The 14315-nt window shown below is 32.1% G+C and overlaps 1 long non-coding RNA gene across 1 annotated transcript in view; it reads right to left on the reverse strand.

The window, feature by feature from the left end:
- The window catches only part of LOC143654807 (uncharacterized), a 182633-nt gene extending 168759 nt beyond the window's left edge, over nucleotides 1–13874 (reverse strand). Inside the window, exon 1 of the long non-coding RNA XR_013161975.1 lies at nucleotides 13791–13874. This is a non-coding gene — a long non-coding RNA (uncharacterized LOC143654807). The remainder of the gene's footprint in view (nucleotides 1–13790) is intronic.
- Nucleotides 13875–14315: the final 441 nt, after the last annotated feature.

Here is a 14315-nt window from a genome sequence, read left to right on the forward strand (position 1 = left end):
AGTATCAAAGGAGAATGGAGAGTTATAATGAGAAGATAGGATTTAACAAATGAGTATAACGGCTAAATCATTATATTGATATTTCTTTTAGTCGCCAGTGTCTTGCAGCAGCTAGAAGGAAAAACCTAAAATTGTGGAATTATAATCCATACAAAATCTGAAATCTGTTCTACAACCAGTTGTTGTTGTGTGCTTTGAAGTTTATTGCTTTTTTTATATGTATGCCATTTTTTCACAATAAAAAATAATAAGATTGTATCATTCATTATTATCACTCATTCACAATTTTAAAAACAAAATGAAACATAAGATTAGGAAAAAGACACAGAGCAGTGATCCAAATCCCCAACCTTTTAAGGACTTTATTCAGTCTTTGAACGATGTGTGTGGGAGTGAATGAAGATTGGCTCTGGGAGTCAGAGTAATCTCACCTACCACCACAAGGAGAGAGGGGCTGTACTAGTGGAAAATGCACGTCTTCATTGGCAGGAAAACCACAGCCCTGTCCACCATTCATTCCACAGGGCTGAATATACTTGTGTAAAGATGACAAATGAAATTTTAGAGATAATAAATGTGTAACTGCTGACAATTAACAAGTGGGACATTAAATACTTGTTTGGAAAATATGGAAATTATGTCCATACTTTAATTTTCTTAAAAAAAAGAAAATTAAAATAAGAACCTCACTGATAATATTAGCCCAGATATTTTTAAAGATGATTCCAAAAGTGCTAAAGTCATTTGCTCAATGTTTTCAAGTATTTCAAGACTTTGCAAAAGTCACATGCAATCAATTTGATGTGGCTATCACAAGGTAATCTCTGTTTGCTGTAGATTAGAACTCCTAAATTGCAGTTGACACCTAGGTGTTTCTTATTTCTTTTTAAAATTTGAAGTTTATCTTATAAATCTTAATTACTATTGATAATTGTAGCACATTTTAACATCTACCTTTATAAAGTCTGCGAATGATGTTAGTTTTATTTAAAAATATGCACACCTTAAAGTATTTAAAACTCCTTTGATAAAGTAAACATCATTATAGATTTTACTTTCTCTCCAAAAAAGAAAGTGACCCACAATAACAAGTGCTTCTTATAGACCTAAAAAATTTGCTAATAAGTACAGATACTGTAAGGACACAGGGCCTAGGCCCAGCCCCTCTTCCTCTTTGAGTCACACAGCCACCTACATGACCAGGGACAGATGAAAGTTCAAAGACTGCAAAGTCCCCTTCCCCAATAATCAGATCTCATGAGAGTCTGTTGAAACTCCACTGTAACCAAATTTCATGAGACTGTTAAACTTTATAAGCTGCTCCCTGGCACACCTCTCTCTCTTTTTCCCTCTTGGCTCTGGGTGGAGTGCAAACTTTTATCCCAACTGGTCACCACTGGGAAGCTCTCCCATGTTCTTTGGTTTTGGGGTTGCACTGGGCTGGAACAGATACCACAGTTATTTTAATATACAGTAGATTTTAATTTAAGTCTAAAATTTTAGTTTGAATTTAAATAAATAGAAATAAATTATTCAATGAAAAATTAAATTGGTGTCACATGATTTTAAACCTCATAGTCCAAACTATTTAACACGTACAGGTATATAAAATTCCCAATAGCCACAAATTCTTGGCAAAACAAACAAACAAATATATGTATATACTTTTCTAGTATAAGCAGAACATAGCTCTAATTTAAATTTTATCACAATTTTTGTCATCACGAATTTTGCTGCTACATTGAAATTGATAATTTTATTGGATTCTGTATTTAAAGTTTTGAAATATGAAATTTTTCTTCTAGTTAAAAAAATGAAAATATCATCTTAAATGTGCCTTTACCTTTTTACATGACTCTTACACGTAAATGAATCTTGGATTTCCTTATAGTCTTAATAAGGTATCCAATTCTTATAGATATTTGAAACATGCATTTGAGAGTTGAGTATAATATGTGATTTTCTTATTTGAAGTCACAACATATGGATCATCAAAATTACCCTCGAGAAGAAAAAATACCTACAACTTACCTATTTAACATTAATTTCTGCTTTCTATATTGACTCTACTGTAAATTAGTAAGAAGTACTGAAGTGAGTAACAAGAATTAAAAGATAATAAACTCTACTCCATTTCCAAATAGCTTACTTTTCAAATTTATATCTTTAATGAAACATTGTTGACTTGTAGCTTCATATATATATAATATATATATATAATATATATAATGTGCTTTAATCAACTAAAATGATTATTTTTGTTGATAAATAATTTTCATAAATTTGGACAATGTAGGCCTATTTTTTGTTTAGATGCTGCATATTTTTTACATGTTTGTCTATCCAATTTTTGCTTCCAGCAAAACAAATGGCTTGAAATCATTTCACATAGTTCCTACCCCAGACATGAAATTAGCTATTTCTTCAAGAAGCCTTACTCTCTGCAAAAAATGCTATAGTACTGTGAGAATTGAATTCAATATACAATTATTAAATACAATAATTTATATTATTATAAATAATAAAAATATCATTATTTATTATTATACATTACAATATTACTACATATTACAATGTATATTACATATATTATAATATCTACAATACTATTATCATTAAATGGCTTTTCTGAGTGTGGTAGTCTCTCCCAAAACCAATCTGCTTGGAGAACAAAAGATAATTATGTCTTATTTTACCATTCTTAAGTTAAATACTTTGCATCTTTTTTCCTATTTCTGCTAGTTTAATTGAATTTCACAGGTCTGAATATTACTTTTGTAAAGATAACAATGAAATTTTGGAGAAGACCATAAATCTATAATTGTTTGAATTAACAAATAAGGTATAAAATAGATCAAAGAGATCAAAGAGATCATTCAACTCTTAGTTGAATCTACAGATGGAAATACTGCAATGTATTATTAATTAATTCAAATAATCTGATTTGATAAAGTGTGAAATTAAGAACTTTCAGAAGAACGCTGATATTTCTTTCTCTGCAACATGTGAGAACTATTCATTCACATTTCTCATTAATATAACTTTGTCTCTCAAAGCATAATTTTAACCAACAGGTCTTTTATAAGACTCCTAAGATTTTGAAATTATTTCCATATCTTGATAACCTCCAAAATATATGTGATCTCCATAATATGTAATTCTAGCCTGTGTCTAATCTAATAAGCAGTTGCTACAGTAACAGTGTTGTAATTGGTATATCTGCATCCCCAATTTGCATATAGATTTGTAAAATCATCTAGAAAGGCAGAAAAAGATAGGGACATCTTCCTAGTTTCCATATAGATTATAGGAAAACAAAGGACTATAACTGTACTAAAGTTGTTATTTAACAAAACTATTACAAATACTGATTTTTATTTAAATTTCATTTATCAATGTCACACACTGTACAGGTTCACAGAGCAGAATTTTGCTACATCCAATCCCATCACTCTGACATATCTTTGATGCACATATTCCACTTAAACTGCATTAAGAAAAATAGCTCCTGAGAGAAAAAACACAAGGAACAACAACTAAATGCATCATTTCTGTTCCTTAACAGTTTTTCAGTAATTTTATTTATTTTTGTTCACTTTATTTTCTCTCCCATACTTTTTACCTTGTCTGATACCCTGGAAAAAAGTTGAAGCTTTTCTTCAACTTTCTCATTTAAGCTATAATTTCAGTTATATGTTCAGACTCAATTACTCAAAGTCTACTTGGAATCTAAGAGATGCCAATATAAAAGATTTAACAAAATGCCTATAAAATTTTTGAAAAATTTTCTATCAAAGCCTAAAGTCTTTCAGAAATTTCATTACTTCCTCAATAGCTATGAAAGATTTTAGGCAACCCAGAGAAAAGAGATATTCATAGAAATTGATGTTTTCCTCCTCCTTTGTCCCTGTACACAATGTTACTTTATATAATATGGGAAGAAAAAATTATGGCTGCATTTTAAGTATCGTTTTGTCTTTCATCTCTAGAGGATTATAGATGCTTCTCACTAACTCCATTATTGTTATGCCCTTAATAACTATCAGAGACTGTGACCTATCTCTGTCTGCTTTTTTTCTTGCTTCTTTCTTTTTAAAATCTTATTTATTCGTTATGATTATATCAAAATATCATGTCCTCTAAAAATCCTACCCAATAAAACCTTCAGTCTTTCTATTACTTCCTTTCCAGCCTACCTATACTGTCAGGATTAGTTTTACTGTATACAACCAAACAAAATACAAAAATACTTTGCAAATTTATTTTATATTTGTGTTGAGGGGTGGGGAATCATCAGAGTTAGACAGACTTTCACACGGTAATCAGGACAAGAGTCTACATCATCTTAGCATTTTAAATCATAATTTAGAATAAGTGCTTGCCATCTACTTTTTATCTTAGTTCATTTTGCATACTTTAGTTGAAGGAAGATGGCTGAAAGAAATGGACATGAGAAGGAAGGAATATTTTGACTGAGAAACAGCATGAGAAGAGACTGAAAATTGAGAGGGAACCTCAAAGCTTATTTAGGTAATGCACTGAAAAAGACAGTGGCTACCCCAGGGAGTGGGGTAAGAGGTGAATAGAGGAAGGATCAGAGAGGAAAGCTAGGTTAGGGAACAAGAATGTATAAACCTATGTGTCAAATGAAGCAGTTTGGACTCCCTCTTACGGACAACGTGGTAGCATATGATTTTAATATGATAAAATTAACTATGCCCATAATATGAAGAAGAAGAAATTAGAACATGAAGAGAAATGTAAGTTCATAGACTACAGACTTAGTCATGATGAGAGAGGATGGAGGACTAAATAGGACAGAGACAGGGAATTGGACAGGCTTAAATCAGATCTTATAATTAAATTCCCATTGCAGAAGTTACCTTTTTCTCCCAACAAGTGGTTTATATTGTTGATGGCCCCAGGGAAATGCTATTTTGCTCCTTCAGGGTGAGATTAAATTACATTTAGCAGGAGAATTAAGAAAATGGCTTTGGATATTTCACATACATTTTCAGACGTCTTTATATTTCTGAAGAAATATCAGTTTGAAATTTGGAAAACAAATGAAGATACGGGCTAAGCAATTATACTAATGAGCTCCAAAATGACCTCTATCAAATATAAAACATGTAACCATATGAATCAAAGAGGCTGAATTGAAATTAAGCTAACAAAATTGTTCAAAGACATTTCAGAAATGTATTACCTGTAAATATTTCATTTTTTCCATCTTTTTTCATTCACCATTTTCAATGATCTCTTATGCTCATGTTTTCCTTTAAACACTTCCAGTATTACTATGAGGCATTAGTCAATGTAAACAGCAGAAAATCGCATGCTCATTTCTTTCTAACCTAGTCAGCCAAGGAGTACCAGGAAATTCAGAAAGGTAGATGAATTTAATGAACTTTAAAACCACACAATTTATGGCTACAAACATCTATGTTTATACCTACAATCCTAAATGTTTTATTAAAAAAGAGCAAATATATATACAACGACAGAATGCATTTTCTTTTCATTATTTCATAATAGGCCTTCTGACTTCAGTTTGAAAATCGTTTCACAGATTTTTACATACATATATAAATATCTAATTGTGTTAACACATGTAGAGCCAGGTTAACCAGATATATCTTAAAGCCAGAATATATATGTTCAGAATAGATTCTTTAATTCTTTAAATATCTTAATTTATGAATTATCACCCAATGTCAGCATGATTACTGTCTCAAATTCTGGTTAAAATAAAAAGTAGCATATATTTGAGAGATATGGATATTTGATTTAATGTAAACATCAAACATTCTGATATCTATAGAGGTTTATCTAGGTTTTGAAACTGAAATTCTCAAGCATTTCTCTTCCAATATTTCCCTCACATCTGATTGAAAGCAATTAAGGCATAGGATTTTTGTCTGAATCATCTTCCTCTCCCCAGTCCACTTCAAATACCTGTAATTGTCTTTCATTATAGTAAGCCTTTGGGTAGTGTCACTGGAATTTTCAAGTTATCTGGCCATATTAGGGGTTCCATATTTGGTGAAAACAACAGTACTTAATTAGAAATCAATATGTAAGGATTCCAGGATTAGCTCTTCCACTGATTGACGCTACTCTGCTTAGTTCTTGGGCTATCCACTCTCCCTCAATGTAAAATCAAGTTAAATTTCATTTCTATTTGAAGCCAAGAAAAAAAATTCATTTCTATTTTAAGCCAATAACGTGTAATATATTCAGTAAGTTACTGTGACAGTTCTCTCACATTTGTGCAGAGATAAGTAGCTCTCACCTTTTCTACTGAAAAGCATTTTGTTATCAGAGAAAAGTCAGGGAATTTTCAAAGTAACGTTCATTAACAAATACAAGGAATATGATATGCTTGTATATGGGTGTGTGTATTTTTTATGTGTAGGTACTTGTATAGAATTATATGCCACAATGTACAGGTATATTCTTCAATAAATTCATCCAGTTCAACCAAAAAATGTTTTCATATAATTATTAGACTGTATACCTAATGATTTTGTGACGACTATACACAGTGATTTTTAAATGTACATACTGCCAGAAAGTTGGAAGTGACACTGTATTCTATACCGTGGTTTAATTTACTTTATTGTTTGAAATCAATTCTATAAATAATACTATGCCTAATGTTAGATAAATGTAAACTTTTGAACATAATCCATCATGTAAACATGTTTGCAAGACTATTAGTAAAAGATGGCAGAATGACTGTATGTATTCTTTTCTTCCCTTTCGAAAGCCTACTAACATGACAGTAAGAAAGGATGAAAGAAGGTTTGCTTATATATATATGTATATAGATATGTCAATGAAAATAGAAGAGAAAAAATAGTAGATGTGTGATTTCAGTATATTTTGGGAAGGGAACAGTTGGAAGAAAATGTGTTACCTTATGCAGTCGTTATGGGAGAGACAAGTGAAAAAGAAGGCAATTTCACCCACCACACCCTGAAGATTAGGCAACTGGAAATTCCAAGTACTATGCAAGGCTGGAGTCAGAAAAGGTGATGAGTTCAGAAAACACGTGGAGGTTTTCTATTCAGATAGAACCGCTTGCCACCAACCCTCTTGCAAAGCAGTTGGAATGCTCCGTAGAAGCTCAGAACCTTATTATCCCACCAGCTCACCCAGCGTCACAACATAGGAAACGTGAAATTTACTATTAGTGAGCAGAACAAGCAGCCTTATGTCTTGTATACTAAGGAAGGTTGAAGATAAATGGGAGACCAAAAAATTCAGGTATTAAGTGAAATTGTACATAATGAGCAGACTTCACATGTCCTGTACATAAAATTCTGGTAGCCAAGTGTATATTCCAAATGCAAGGAACCAGAAGATTCTTCTTTAAAACTAAATAAGTAAACAGAAATGACCAAAAAGTGCTGATCTCATTGGAAAACGTGACTCACCTCCTAATCACCTTATATATAGTAAATCCAAGTGCTTGGTAAACTCAGCCCACAACTAAAGCAGTTCTAATCTATGATTAGTACCTTGCTTTTTAATTAGAAGTACTCCATCAGAGATAACTGGATATTTGGAAAATACCTCTCTCATGAAACTATCTCCCTCATGAAAGAGCGAAACTAAAACAAACAAAGAAAATAATTGGCGGAGACTCAGGAAAAAACATAAAAATTCACGAAATAGGGTGAGATCTCTGCGACTGAGCTGCCGTTACCCACCCAGGAAATATTTTAAAGCTCCAGAGCGATAATTGGCATTTTGTGAAGGCATTTTGTCCACAAAACAAGAAGAGGGGATAAGATAACAGAGGAAAAGAAAGAACAGCCAGACATTAAAATAAATAAAGATAAAAGTAAATTAAAAAGTAAAACCTCTCAAAGGGAACAAAACATTTACACAAGCACACACAAAGAGTATTCAGAACAGCATCAAATAGCTCATAAATATGCTTTATGCCAGGGCCGTGCATGGTGGCTTAGAGGCAGAATTCTTGCCTGCCATGCCGGAGCCTGCCCACGCAAAAAAAAAAAAAAAAAAAAAAAAAAAAGTTGTGTGCTAAAAGACAATGGAAATAAGTCCTCACAATTCTGAGGAACTATTACTGTTAGCCAACAGTTCTATACCCAGCCAAATTAATAAGGTCTCCAAAATTGATTGTGTCATTCAGAAAAATGAGGGAAGTAATGAAAATATAAAAAGAGCAAAACACAGGATTTAGGATTCAGGAATTCAACAGAAGGATAGGAAAGTATGAAATTTCCAGGATGTAGAGTTGCAACAGGCTGCACAATCCATATTGTAGCAGGAGGCCAGAGATGCTTGTGAGTTAAGACTAATTATTGAAAGCAAATCAGAACTGACTAATTATTGAAGTTTTAAGTGTGTGGAAAAACATTTGTTAAAGCTTTGGAGCCTTTTAAAAAGTGAACTGAGTCAATAGGCATAAGTGAAATACTGATTAATTCACAGGGCTGGGGTCGGGGGTGGCTCAGTAAGAAAGGAAGCAAAACTATAACACGCTAATATTGCTATTTAAAATGTGGTCCCCACAGGCGTTTGCTAGTCCTCAAACTGCAATGTGCTTAGCCAGAATGCCAATCAGCTTTCTGTCGATAAGCCCACTGCTCTGTCCCACAGTTATTATTGCTTTCACACAAGACTTTTTCTATGAAGGATGTAGAATGCTGATTTTCTTTTCTAAGCAACTTTCTTATTCTATTGCACACCCAGCACTGTGAGTACTGTTGCATTGACACAGTGTAATAGTGACTGTGGATTAAAAATAAAAGATAAAGTGTTGAAGGGATAGGAGGAAGACAAAATGAGACCAGTAAATGAGAGCTGTATTTTCCAATTATATAATAGGAATTTAAAATACATGTAAAATGTATAAATAAAAAGCAGAAATATTAGAAATATTTTTGAAATTGAGGCAAATTTCAAAAGACGACTAAAATGTTAACATCGTTTACTTTACAAACAATCAGCAGGGTAAGCGGGGGTTGGGCAGGCAGGTAATTCTTTTATTTCATTATCAGTTACTCAAGTCTAGTGTATCTTCTGCCATAAGCTTTGACTACTTTGATAAAATTAAATTACTTTTGAAATAAGGGAGTTTATAAGAATTGTGAGCATCATTAAGAGTTTGTGCTTTGAGCAAATAATTTCACACATATTGAAGACAAATTTACTTATCAAAGATCTGAGCATTTTAAGAGTAAAATAAAATGTTTAAATAATGTATAAAGACTGAAAATATCATGAAATAAATATAATAAGACATTAGAATAAATCAAATAGAAAATTAGAACAGATGAAAAATACTGAAAGGAGAAGAAAAAATTGGGGAGTAGAGGAAGAACAGAGACTATTATTACAAAGAAGTCATATTACAATAAATAATCACTAACTGATAATAAACAGGAAGAAATATAACAGACACACTTCATAAATTTATGAATATTATGGTGAGATATTTGGGACAAGAGTTGAACATGTCGTGTAAGTGCAATATCTTTCAATAACTACTATAATTTTCTGAAATAGCATGCCTTGAACAATGTGCAGTTTATAGTTTTAATTTTTTAACAGTTGTTCTTAACACCTTAAATCGAACATGCTATTTAGCACATACTCTTAGGAACTTGGATCTAACAGGAAAGGAAGTAAAATGGAAAAATTTAGTGGATTTACCACCACCACCTAAAAATTTAAAAGTGGATGACGCTTTTTCTAAGAGCTCTGCTTGAGTTTCCAAGCAACCGGCCTAAAATAGCAATATCAGTCTCCAGCTGAATGCTGACTAGATTAATTAAGGTAGGTAGAGCTGACTATTCTAATTGAATTATAATATTTTCTAAGAACAGTTATTGCCTTTTTCCCTGTATTTTATTGATCCTTTTATGAGTTCTACTGCTAAATCGATTCTAATCACTGCACAGCTGGAAAAATTTTACTTTCCACTGCTAGATCAATTAGTCACACAATCAATATCTGGTACGTCAACCTTTTGGATTAAAATCACGTATTCTTTAAAAAAAGAACTCTACTAAAACAGAAAGTGAAAACAATTCTACTTCTATAGTAAAAAAAAGAAGAGTTAATTTAACTCATAAATATTCACATTGGATATAAAATTCAGTGATAAAAGTTATTTGCATTGAAATAATGTTTTCCAATTAATTACATAATCTATCATGATGGAACCCTAGCAAATTATTTGACAATTTATAACAATCACTTATGATAGTTATATACATTGGAATTTGAAACCATTCGCAGTGCCTCAGCTTCACATTGAGCCTGGGACCTGTTGGCATGTTTCATATGCACAATTTTATTATTTCTTTATTGTCTCTCCAAGAGTATTCTTATTTGAATGCCACACCACGTTTTCTTCTCTCCCCATTACAACTAGCCTCTAGATGCATTCCAATATCCTCTATAGTTTCAAAATTTAATTGATAGTTTTCAATTCTTTTAACTTCTATCTTGAATTACTGTAGCTATTTTAGATCACTAAGAATATCTCAAATATCTTTGATCTCCTCAAATATCATGACATTTATTTATATAGCATAATTATAATCCAAAACATGAAAAGATATCAAATTTATAGCATATAAAAGCTTAAGATTATCTTCTTTGATTCTGAACACTTTATCTCTGTGTTTTCTGGCTGATTCCTGGAGTAGTCAGAAAACAGTGGAGTTTTTCCTTTGATTTGCATTATTTCGTTGAATCTCAGGCAACACATCTGCAGTTCCAACATGACAAAAATGGTACATGCATGTATAGATCATAAATCAGAGTAAAATGACATTGTTTGATCAGCTGTGTCCCCATGTAGCACTAGCATGAGTTAGAATACAGTGTAAATACTTCTGCAGCATGTAGGAAATTCTTAGGGGGTATGCGGATGATCAATATTCAAAAGGACATAGAATTATTAAAATCTTGTGAAGCAAATGTACTAAGAAATGATGATCATACATCTATGTGATGATATTAAGAATTACTGATTGCATATGTAGTATGGAATGATTTCTAAATGTCGTGTTAATTTCTTTTTTTTCTTTAATAATAATAAAAAAAATCTTGTGAATATTCTTGGTTTAGGCTTTCACTAGAATGCTACAAGGAAACCCCTTACTGTTTAGTGTTGTTGGTGTAATTAAAATGCATATCACCAAAGGTTTTCCGCTAGTATTTACTTGATAAACTCAGCTTAGATTCATTTTGTGAATGGTGTGTTATAGAGTGGTGGATGCGGACGTAGAGGCATTAGAAAGCACACAATAGTTTCTCTTTCTGATATTTTGCCAGAATATCTTATAATATTCCATTTACTAACAATATAAAACTATGGTTATAAATATTTCCTTATTAAATGTATGAATAAGCTATTAAAAAATAAGGGAATTCCTGAGGATGGTTTAATATGCAAAACACCCAAATCTGTCCATGTCACATTCCCTGAAACATGTGACTATGTTACCTTAAACAGCAAAAGGGTCTTAATAGATATTATTAAGGCCATGGGCCTGGAAAAGGGATTTGGATTTGGATTGCCAGGTGGGCCCAACTTAATTACACAGCTCTGACAGCCAGAGGACCTTCTCCAACGGTAGTGGAAGGATTGTGATGACAGAAGAGGGGCCATAGGGACCCAATCCTGCCAGCCTTGAAGATGGAAGAGGGTCATAAGCCAAGGAATGCTGGTGGTTTCCAGAGGACAAAAAAGACAAGAGACTGGATTCTCCTCTAGACACCCCAGAAAGGAATGTATTCCTGTGACATCATGATCATAGACCAGCAAGGGTGACAGCAGACCTCTGACTTCCAGAGCAGTATGATTATAGATTTGCCCTATCCAAGAACAGAAAATGGGGTAAGTCATTAAAGTAGTAATAGAAAACTAATTATAGCCAATAATAAAGGGAATGGAGGGAGGAGATTGCTGACTTCTTAAGTTACCTTAAGAATACTAACCAGTGAGGTGAATTTAAGTTTGATTTTAATGACCATTCCGTGAGAATGGGGATAATCTTTGAGTCCATTTGGATTATAAACCAAAAATAAACAATCATTGCAAACCTCAGAAAAAGAGAGATAAGAAATCTGTCTAGGTTAGACTTGGCTTTGATTTAAATTAAAATAATATTCTCCCCTGGGTGTTAGTTACCATTAGCCAGTCACTGAGTAAATGCCAAAGTAGAATTTACACAACTCATAAAAATAAAAAAACAAAAAAAGGAATCTTAAAATGTTATAGATATTAGTATTATCAGATAGAGGGCATATAATGTTGTGTACTATGTATATGCTTTACGTAATAGATATATGTAAAAAGGGAGTAAAAATATATAAATAGGAGACTATCAAAATAAACAGAAATGATTAAAAGTGTAACTTTTAAAGAGGTACTATGACATAATGTTTTAAATGAGACCTACATGTAGAAGGATTTAATTACTGGAAGATAGAACTAAAAAGTTATACCAAATGCAACACTAGGAGACAAAGAAAGGGAGACATGAAAGATAAAGGCTCTAACTACATTTTCAGAGAAAAGATAAAGAAATATTAAAGTAAAGCAATATTTTAGAAGATAAAAGTGTGTAATTATTTTCCAGAATGGATAGAAGATATGTTTTATCAAATACCGGAAGCAGAGAGAATTCCAATCAGGGTTTCCTCACCTGCACTAAAGAATAACAAAAATAAAGAAGAGATACGAATGATAACAGAGATAGTAAGAATGACAGGATATTAATAGCAGATATAAATAATAACACTTCCAAATACTTCATAGGTCAATAAAGTATAATAAAAATAAGACAATACTTGTAATTGAATGCAATGATGGTATTATATGTCAAGATTTATAGGATGTGCCAACATCTGTATTTGGTGAGAAACAGATCACATGAAATGTATTAGAAAATAAAAATGCTAAAATGACTAATGACTGAAGAATAAAAAAAATAGAAAGCAAATGAAAGTAAACAAGAAAAAAATAAAATTTATATAATGTATAATACACAATAAGAAGATAAATCTAACCCGAGCCTGGTTCTTTGAAAAGATTAATAAACTTTCTATAGCTCTGGGAAGATCAACCCAAAGACAATAGAGAAAAGGTTCAAATAAATGTATCTGGAAAGAAAGTAGGGACATAACCAAATTTACAGCAAAAATTAAAAAGATAAGACAACGCAATGGCTAAATTTATTCCAGTAAGTATCAATTATTTGAAGAAATGGTACACTAATAAAATTGTATCAAACAAAATTCAAGTCTAGAATAATCAGAAAATTCAAAAAAATCCTATAAATTTAAGAAAATAAAATCTAAAATCTGTATTTTAAAAATCTTTCTATTTTATAAAGAAATTCTACTAAATAATTGAGGGGCAGACATTGCAAATCTTATATCAGCTCTGATAGGGAACAGGTTGAGGGACATTAACAAATGTTTCCATACATCAAGAGAAGTGTGCTATATGAAGTATTAGAAAGGAAAATTGCTGGTCATCATTTCTCATGACCAAGATGGGAACTATGACAAGTCTGGGCTTTTTCCGACATCTACTCATATATTAATCATATAAATGTTAAAAAGGCATGATTAATATAGTAGACAAATATAATAGAACATCCTTCAATATCCATTCATATTGTATTCCTCAAAAATTAGTAATCGGTTCAAAATTCCTTAACCTGATAAAGGTTAACTACCAAAAACTTATAACAAACATTCTACTTTTGCTGTTTCAAACCATTACGTACCACAGAAAAAGCCATGTTCTTCTAATTCAAATCAAATCTTGTGGAGGCAGACCTATTGCTTGGGTGGGCTCTTTTTTTATTAAGTTGTTTCCATGGAGATGTGACCCAACCAATTGCGGGCGGGATTTTGATTGGATGGTCTCTATGGAGATGTGTTCCATTAAGATGGTTCTTAGTCTGTTTACTGGAGTCCTTTAAAAGGCAACCATTTAGAAAAGAGATGCTTGGAGATGCAGGAAGAAAATGTCCTCGGAGAAGCTGTTTGAACACAGAAAGCAAAGGGCCAGCAGATACCGGACAGGTGTTCCAGATGCCAACAGCCTTTCTTGAGTCAAGGTATCTTTCTTTGGATGCCTTAGTTTGGACTTTTTTTATGGCCTTAGAACTGGGAAGTGTTACTTAATAAATTTACTTTACAAAAGCCAACCCATTTCTGGTATATTGCATTCTGACAGCATTGGCAAACCCAAACACTATTTAATATTGAGATGTCACAATAATAATACCTTTATAAGATCCGTAAGA

This window comes from Tamandua tetradactyla, chromosome 14 (assembly GCF_023851605.1).
Source record: "Tamandua tetradactyla isolate mTamTet1 chromosome 14, mTamTet1.pri, whole genome shotgun sequence".
NCBI lineage: Eukaryota > Metazoa > Chordata > Mammalia > Pilosa > Myrmecophagidae > Tamandua > Tamandua tetradactyla.